Genomic DNA, 8671 nt, shown 5'->3' on the forward strand with positions numbered 1-8671 from the left:
CCCCCCCCCCTTTCGTCAAAGCCAACAACCCTTTACCCTCTTTTTTTCCGCTACGTCTCTTTCCGCTGAATATGATCTTAAAATCTAAAGTGAGTTAATCCTCATGAAAATAGCCTTACTCAAAATACCGACAGAGACTAAGCGTGACCTGACTAGCGTAGCTTGGAAAAAAAAGAGAGAGTCGACTGTAAAATAGAATTTGTCAGTGCCAGCAATAATTGACGTCAATGAGTCGTAAATTTAGTATTTTTCAGGACGAGATGGCTTTGACGATAAGTTGAATTTATATTAAGGAAAAGAAAGAAAAAAAACAATAGTCTGCCGTTAGACGCTCTTTTTCGAACACGTTTGATCCTTGAGACAAAAAGGCTATTAAAAATTTCATCGTCAAGAGAACAAGAAAAATTGAACAACGACGGTTATAATGTAAACAATGGTAAAAATGTTGCTTGTGTCAAAGTTGACGTCGCTCACGGCCACAACAAATCCTGCGAGCACGTGTTCGTAAACCCGTTTGCAATCTCTTGGGAATTTACGTAATCTTACATTCCATCCTTTTTCACGCGTCCGTCGGCCAAGTTTTGTTTTCGCGTGCGGTTCGCATGGCGAATAGAAACGATTTGCGAATGCACGGCAAATGATTATTTGCGCAAGTTGACCGGGGTTCAAAACTGGTTTACTTTGGTCGAGTCCAACGAATTCACCGTTACTTCATTGTCGTGAGGGGACCAATTCAGAAAAAAGACAAAATAAATGAGTCAACGGTAACAAAAATGCGACTCGCTAGTCAGGTACTAGGTGGCAAAGAAAAGTTGGCAAAGAAAAGTTGGCACTTTTTTCTTGAATGCATCAAACTGGACCTTTCGAGAAAACACGTGGGTACACTACGATTATACGTATGTAAAGTTTTCCTTGTTAAAAATATTCGATTGAAGACGGTTGCTGTGCCTTATAGTTGTTAAACTGGACAACGAAGAAAAGACGCTCGTAGGTATTCAAGAAAAAAAAAAAAAGATAATCAATGAATTTCTTCGTCTCTTGCAAATCTTCAACGTCGACTAACAGCAAGAGGGACATTCTACTTTCGTTTGATAATTGTGTGCTCCCTTAAAAAATATTTCCACGACGTTTTCACAGAATTTGGATTTTTCGCGATCACTTAAAATTTCGAATTTGCTAATAAATTATAGGTACCAAAATAATGTCGTTAATAGTTTTCCCACATTTCACCACGAACAGCGCACCCAAGAAGAATCCACTAAAGGCAAAATACATCAAGAGAGAAAATCCGTATTCGATAATTTACAGCGAGTCATTCCCGCGAGTTATTTATGTCCTAGAATTGATATACCGAAAGAGACGAGGGTAAGCAGGAAGCGTTTAAAACAATAAAGATAAAAAGCTCCACTTCTACTCTACGAATCATCAAAGTGTCAGAGTCGTTACGAATGACCGCGTCTGCGCGTAAGATATGAATATTACATAACGGACTAAAGAAAATCGTTTTTTCATACATTAAAGAAAATCACGGTACAAGGAAACAAAGTATATTAATTCCACGTAAGATCCATTTAACCGTGACGTCTGCGCGTGAAAAATGAATTCTGGCCGCAAGCGTTAATCGCGCCAAGTAAAACGTCGTTCGCGTGCGGGAGAATTGCTGTTATAAAATCAACTAGACGATGCGCATGCGCGAACGAAACTATTAGATATACGAATAATCCATACTGTAGGAGCTGCGCCAGTCAGACAGGCAGTCTCTCTGTTAATCGGTCCCACGTGGAATTAATCAGAAACGCGATGCCAACCAGGTGTGTCCCCCTCCTTAGTCGTTATTCCAGCAGATGCTCCACGCGCCGATTTTACCCAATAAAATCGTCGAGCATTTCAATGGAAAAGCTGCGAGTCGATGCTCATCGTATTAAAAGCGGCTGTAAGGTCTAACGCGTCACGTGGTGACGTCTATTTGCCGAGAGTCTCTTGGTGCGATGAAATATCATCCGGGCACTCGGCTAGCTTCGTGAAAACGTCCAAGGGAGTATATCGTCCTCGTAGGTTAACCTCGTCCGTGGAAATACGATTCCGATTCTGGTATACGGCCGGCTCGGAGACCTTCGGGAACCTTCGGGATCCTTCGGACGACAGAAAAGCTTTGTTATTTTTATATCCGCTTCCCCATACTTGAATATGCTTTGACTTGTGACCCCCCCCCGGATGTTGCATAGTTAATGTATCAGCGAAGCTTGGTGTTAATACTACAGCGCGGTATTTGTGACGTTTTAATTGTTATTATTTAACGCATTGGATTTTTACGGAGTGCGTTGTACTCTGAAAATATTTCCACTGAATCGTCGCAGCTGATCGTAAACACGAACGAAGAGCGTTGCTTGGTGGTTGGGTTGCCAGGTGGGGATGAAGAATACATAAAAATAGAAATGCGTGTCGGGTAAGTCAGGAATTGCCGCGAAATTCAAACGTGGAAGTGTCTCCGATGACATCGTATTATTGTTTTTAGGCGACTGGCGGGAATATAGATAGAAAAACATAGATAAGCCTAATCGAGTGATAACATCTCGCTTGACATTTGCTGGCTCGACGTTTGAAATTTTGAAGTCGATGATAAAAGAGGGAAGCGTCAACAATGTCCAGCAACGCGAAGACGACGGCGGATGTTAAAATAACAAAAGCACTCGTTGTCACGTAAGCAAAGTACTTCCCAAGATAACGTAGAAACTCGCAATCCTGTTTAATGATTCTCCGGCAATTTTCTTCGAGTACAAATTAAAGCAAAAACAAAACTAAGAAATTCACGTCCAAGAATTGACTGTACGTAGGAGAATATGTTCGTTGGATTTCGAAACCTACCCTCTCTTTTTCCGTGACTTTTCATTGGCTCTGCGAAACGGATGAAGTCAAATGCAAGACGGGAATATTTAACTTTCTATAAGCAGTCCCTGGCACAAATCCTTCCTACGTGCCGGCTGCGTCAAAACATTGAAGACCCGAGCGCAGGGGGGCGGAAAGAGGGGGAGGAGGGGGGGGAGAGGTCGGTCTCAGTCCCCCTCAGGGAATTAAAATCAGCCCGCTTCGTTTTCCCAAGTCACTGGAAATCAGGGCGGTAATATTTTTCAGTATCCCAAAGCCTGATGCACACGAGGCGCACGAGTGTTCAGAAATAAAAGTTTCCTCTTCGCAGGAATAAACGTAATCGCGAATTAGCAGGCGCCCCTTTGGCTTTTTGCGTTTACGTGCGATCACTTTGACGAAGCAAATAATGAACACGAGGTCATCGTCGAACGATATCAAAGCCGCGAATACACATAAACCGATATAACGAGACGTTCAATAAAATTAGTGTTTTGCCCCATAAACACGGCCTTTACGTACGACATTCTTCATTGATATGCAATCGCATCGAGCGCAGCGTCATTGAGTTTCGCCATTTTGTAAAAAAAAAATCTTTATTAATATTTATTCAAGATAGTACGATAATTCAAAGTCATTGAGACGATTGACTTCTGAACGTTGAATATTTATTTTGAGCACAGCAGTGGCCGAAACTTTGGGCGCCAAATTCAAAATTGATATCAAGCATTCATAGCCGATTAATATTACCGATACACACCCTGATCTATTGACCTTGCAAAATTATTACTGACCGTCACCTTGACACGACACGTTAGCACCGTCTGCTATATGAATCGTAGACTGATATAATATCTACGGAACATACCCACCACTCGTGCTCTTACGGTTAACGACAGAAGATAAGAAACCACAATGTATTCCATACGTTACAGATATCTGCTTATCGGTAACCGGACTACCACGTATTTAATCGGTATTACGTCTAGCGGAAACTCGCATATTCAACAGACAGTATAGTAAAACAAGAACGAGCTGTCATTTTCTCGCTCAATCGGATTAATATTTTAAATTACTGTTCTTGACCAGACGTACCAACCTGAAGTTAGCCTCTTCCTTTAATTTACCAACAGAAACCACCTTCGCGCGGTTCCTCTGTACCGGATACCTCCCAGTACAGGTCTACCCAGTCGCTCAGTCCAAACGCACCACCTGAACATGGATTCGCCATAAGAATCAAATGAGCGCGCTAGCTTCAGACGGTACGTCTGTACCGAATAACCCTGTATATAAAAGAATGACCACAGCTAACAAGGAGGAAATGCTAAGTCTCATATTTGTATCTATTGACGGAATAATACACTGGTCCAAGAAGATGGATTAGACCGATAAATCGGATAAACCAAGCGTATAGTATGCCGGATATGATATTAATAAATCCATATACATACATATATGCTTGACAGCTAGAAGTCATACCAGAAATAATCACATTCAAGGACTATAACGGAGTTAATACTACGTGTCACGATTTGACTCGGTCGGAATATCGAAATATAATAAAGCTATACAAAAGCGGTACTACGTAAGGTTCGTCGACACTGATTGTTATTGACATCTCGTAATTCAAGATAAACCTAACCTAAACCTAAACGTTAAGTATGACCGATCGATCGAGGAATTAATATCGGCTGGGTCTACCTTGAGTAAGTTAATTGCTGTAAGTTTCCTGTCCCCAACGGGGAATCCCCGACGAAGGCAAAACATTCAAGGCAGTCGTGGTGAATGGAAAAGTATGAAAGCAGGTAACCGCGACAATCCGAACACACAGTGCGATCCTTGGGATCGATACTATTCATTGGTTGACGCACCCTGACACTCACGACTCTACCGTCTCAGTTTTCTCAGATCTGCGTAAATTTGAATATGCTGCGTATCACGCGTTGGCCACGTGTTCCGACCTTACAGCCGTTATTCCTGCTAAGGAAGGAAATTAATTTTAGGAATTTTGAGTCGCGTACAATTTTTTTTTTTTCGCAAACTCCCCTGCGACCCTCGAAACAAAGAGGTCAGGAATGACCTTTGACCAAGTGAATTTAGCGAGCAGGATTGTTCTTCCGCGAAGAAAGAAAATATCCTGTTATTCTTATGGTTTGATACGGAAGGTTAGGTTAGGTTGGCTTTGAAATATCTTCAGAATCAAACGTTCAATCTCAGCTCAACTTCTCTAATTCCAAACGGATAAATAAAATGGCATACGGATATATTTTGCAATGTTCCTACCTGTAATATATGCATAAGAGATATATCAACAAGTTTCTTTTTTTTCTTTTTTCTTAATAATCGCCCACGCCAACACATTCAGTTCCACCTCATGACATCATTGCCATGACCCATCGTGTACTATCTACTTTCGATTTGGTACGATTCCTAAACGCAGCAACGTAAACCCGAAGCTTTCGAATTGCGCGGCAAATTTAAAAATCAGTGACGTTCCACTAGTCAATTTTCATTATTAAATAATTTTTTCCAAATTCCTACAATCTTTCACAGTCGACCAAGTATGTCGACTTTTACGTAACTTTAACATGGTGGCTAATATATATATATATATATATATATATATATAGTTGACATATAACCGTTACAAGATCTGCTTACCGACTTCCATACTTTTCAAGATGCCAGTGTCTAAGAACGTTTCCAGCCATCTTGCAAGGCAGACAACCAATAATGATATCTGTTTGAAGACCAATTGCACGCGGCAAGTCCCTGGCATGATTTTTCTAACCTAAAATAGATCTCAGCCGAGGCACAAGAGACGGCCGTCGGTCCTTGGCCCGGCGCGAAACGCCACCTTAAGCCTAACCCAAGAGGTCTCTCTCTCTCTCTCTCTCTCTGCTTTTTTACAGGGAACAATGACGCCTAGGCGTTCACCACGTTCACGTAGCTAGTTCATGTGCACGAAATAGAAATACACGTGAACCGAGTACAGCTCGTGCTACATTTAGCGTGCTTGATCCGAATACCAGGCCGTGCGGAACCACCGTGAGGTCGTCATGACCAGAAAATACGTTTCCTCTGACGGGATAGCAACCTCCATGTTTTCCCGTACCACGTCAATGTTCAATGTTGACTGTTCCCCCCCTTTCATTTATTCGCAGCCTTAAACCGCACCATAATAAACAGACAGGCAACCATAAACTCGTTCATTAACTTTTCAACGTACCTTGCAGTCCGACTGGTGTCCGCTAGCCAGTATTGGACTTCCTTACGGACGTGCAACGAGTGCAAGAGAGACCGAACTATGATTTCTTATAAGATACCAGGAAGACAGCTGTAGCAGGGTTGTATACGGGATATCAGGGTGGCAGAATAACGAATGCAGATACTAAACCGATACCAGTAGACCTATTATTTTGCTATGGATTAAATAACAATATATATATATATATATATCAAAATAATTAACTACACTGATCGTTATAACCAAAAGCATAGCCTCGCTAGTATTTTAACATGGCTCACCATTGTTCTTTGTTGAAACGGAATCAGCAGTGAACCTGCGGCTACGTTCAGAGCATAATTGAGGTTCAACGGAACAATCAAATAATTCAACTAACGGTAACGAGGAAGTACTGATGTTCGTGGGTGTGCTGGCAGTAGAGTTTTAAGGGGGGAAAGAAAGAATAAAATAAACAAGGACAAGCACACACGGTCGGTGAAGTGAAGAAGCAGAAAAAGAAATTCAAGAAAACAAATTCCCTTAGATTTACATAGACTCGAACCAGCTGACTTGATTATTGTGATTCTTCGCTATACCTGTATCTATGCACCAGAGTAAATTATCGCGGCCAAAGTATCCCTCCTCCCGCTGCCTCCAGCCTCCCGGTCCTTTTTAACCATCTGAGTCATCCGGTTCGAAAACCGGTTGCTTCGTTCTAAACCACGCGAACCGATTGACTAATCGTTCGCGGGTCTTTTCGACTTTTACCGTAAAATTCGCCTACGTCCACCTTTCATTCGTAACGGCCGATTTCGCAAGATCGCGAATCCTCTCAGCTCGGAGATCCATCTCGGTCCAGCATCTTGTAGAGGATCTTGAGGGAGCCTGACAGATCGAATATTCACTAGCGCAACACGGCCATTAGAGCAAAAGTTAAAAAATTCAAAATCCTCCCCTCCCCCGCATTTCCAAATATTATTAAATCACTAATTAATTTCGCTTTTTCAATTTTACGCAATATCAAACGATATAATCTTTCAATGATATAACCTAACGTTATAATCCGAACGAACGTTTCAAAGACGTATAAATAATTCCTTATTAATTTTCCGATTTTATTGATTTTTATAGCCAATCCCCCCTCCCACCAGCCCGGCCCCACTACCACCTCTATTCAAAAATATTCACACCCACGCAACGTTAATATTATTATCTCGTATTTACATATACTTGTATTATCTAATTCAGTAGATTACAGCACTGTGAAATACAGATAACCGTCGCTGCTAGTTATAGGTATACAGTCCCCTATACTGGAGCCACAGTCGCGGCGAACTTCGAAACGCGACAGCCCGAGGTCCCCAGGAAAGCATAAAAGGTATCGAAGTGCTTAGGACCAAATGGACAAACGACAAAGTCAAAAGTTGTCACGGATTGGCAAGGATCCTTCGAAAGTATCAGAAGCGAATGTAGAGCAGAATAAAATGTGATTTCGTAACCAATAAGCAGTACTGCGTATAATCCAATCGGAATTTGACGTTTGAGTGACCACGTGGTCCGTTCGGTATAATTTTGAAAAAAAAATTCGTTGTACGTTTCTAGAGAATATTTATAAGATAAACAAAAATGCCTAATGGCCTTGTATGTGCGTATGTATTATTATTATTAAAAACTGGCCACTGGCCCATACTCATTACGATCGTGTTTCGCTCTTCCGCCATTAGCTGTCATCGCTCTCATCCGATAAGCTCCTCGACCTCGGACCGATCTTCGCTCTTGCGCCTGGCTGCCAAAACTCAAGCCCCAAGGCTTCTGTTTGATGTAGAAATTGCATATCGACTGGCTACCCTGCCGTATGCTCAGGCCGTGTCAACTACATACGGAATGCGACTGTGTTATTTGAAGGTCGTTCGGTCCGTACAAGAGGGTCCTTTGTCGTTCAGGTAAATAAAAGCCAGAGAGAAGTTTAGGACTGTGTTTGGCTTTTTCTCGTTAGGCGAACTCGCAGGAGTGCGAGGAGGATAGCAATCCGAAAGAAGCATCACGGTTCGCGATCAAGGAAAATCGACGGTAAAAGTGAAACCGGGAACTCGGTAAGAAAACGAAAGTTCGAGCTGGGAGCATAATGGCCGACTTGTACGAAGAGCGTTCGACCATTAGAATGGCGGAGCGACGGCGTATAGTAAAGAAATACAATTTTCGTATTTTTTTTCGAAAAACAAATATCGACCTAACGGATACGGTTTTAAATTTGAAATAAAGTCTCCTCCCCCCCCAATCTATAACACCGAGCGAGATTCTTACGTAGAAGCAACGTTACGCGTGTTACGTCTGCGCGAGGCTTAAGCCTCGTTTACAAGACACGATTCGCTATTATATTCGGCGTAAAGGCGACACGTGGAAGTCATCCAGTCTTTACGGCTAAAGGAGATCGACGCTTCTGGAAGCCGATTTAATTTTGTCAGGCACTATTGGTAGGTGCTTGACCTTGAGTTAAAGAAGATAATGAAGAGTGTATATGAAGCGTGGTCTTTGGGGACGGAGGAAAATTCGAGAGAGGGTGGGCGGAGGGGGGGGGGG

The 8671-nt window shown here is 42.2% G+C and overlaps 1 protein-coding gene across 5 annotated transcripts in view; it reads right to left on the reverse strand.

The window, feature by feature from the left end:
• LOC107274291 overlaps nt 1–8671 on the reverse strand; it is a 27366-nt gene that overhangs the window by 11109 nt on the left and 7586 nt on the right. The window contains exon 2 of one of the 5 annotated variants that reach the window (XM_025091532.1): nt 1867–2132. The exons of 2 other annotated variants lie outside the window; for them this stretch is intronic. The gene's annotated coding sequence lies outside the window, so the exon portion shown is untranslated. Of the gene's footprint in view, nt 1–1728; nt 2133–8671 lie in introns of those variants that run through there. 2 more of the 5 variants (XM_025091531.1, XM_025091533.1) reach the window with 2 other exon arrangements.

This window comes from Cephus cinctus, unplaced genomic scaffold (assembly GCF_000341935.2).
Source record: "Cephus cinctus unplaced genomic scaffold, Ccin1 Ccin1_scaffold2608, whole genome shotgun sequence".
NCBI classification, from domain to species: Eukaryota; Metazoa; Arthropoda; class Insecta; order Hymenoptera; family Cephidae; genus Cephus; species Cephus cinctus.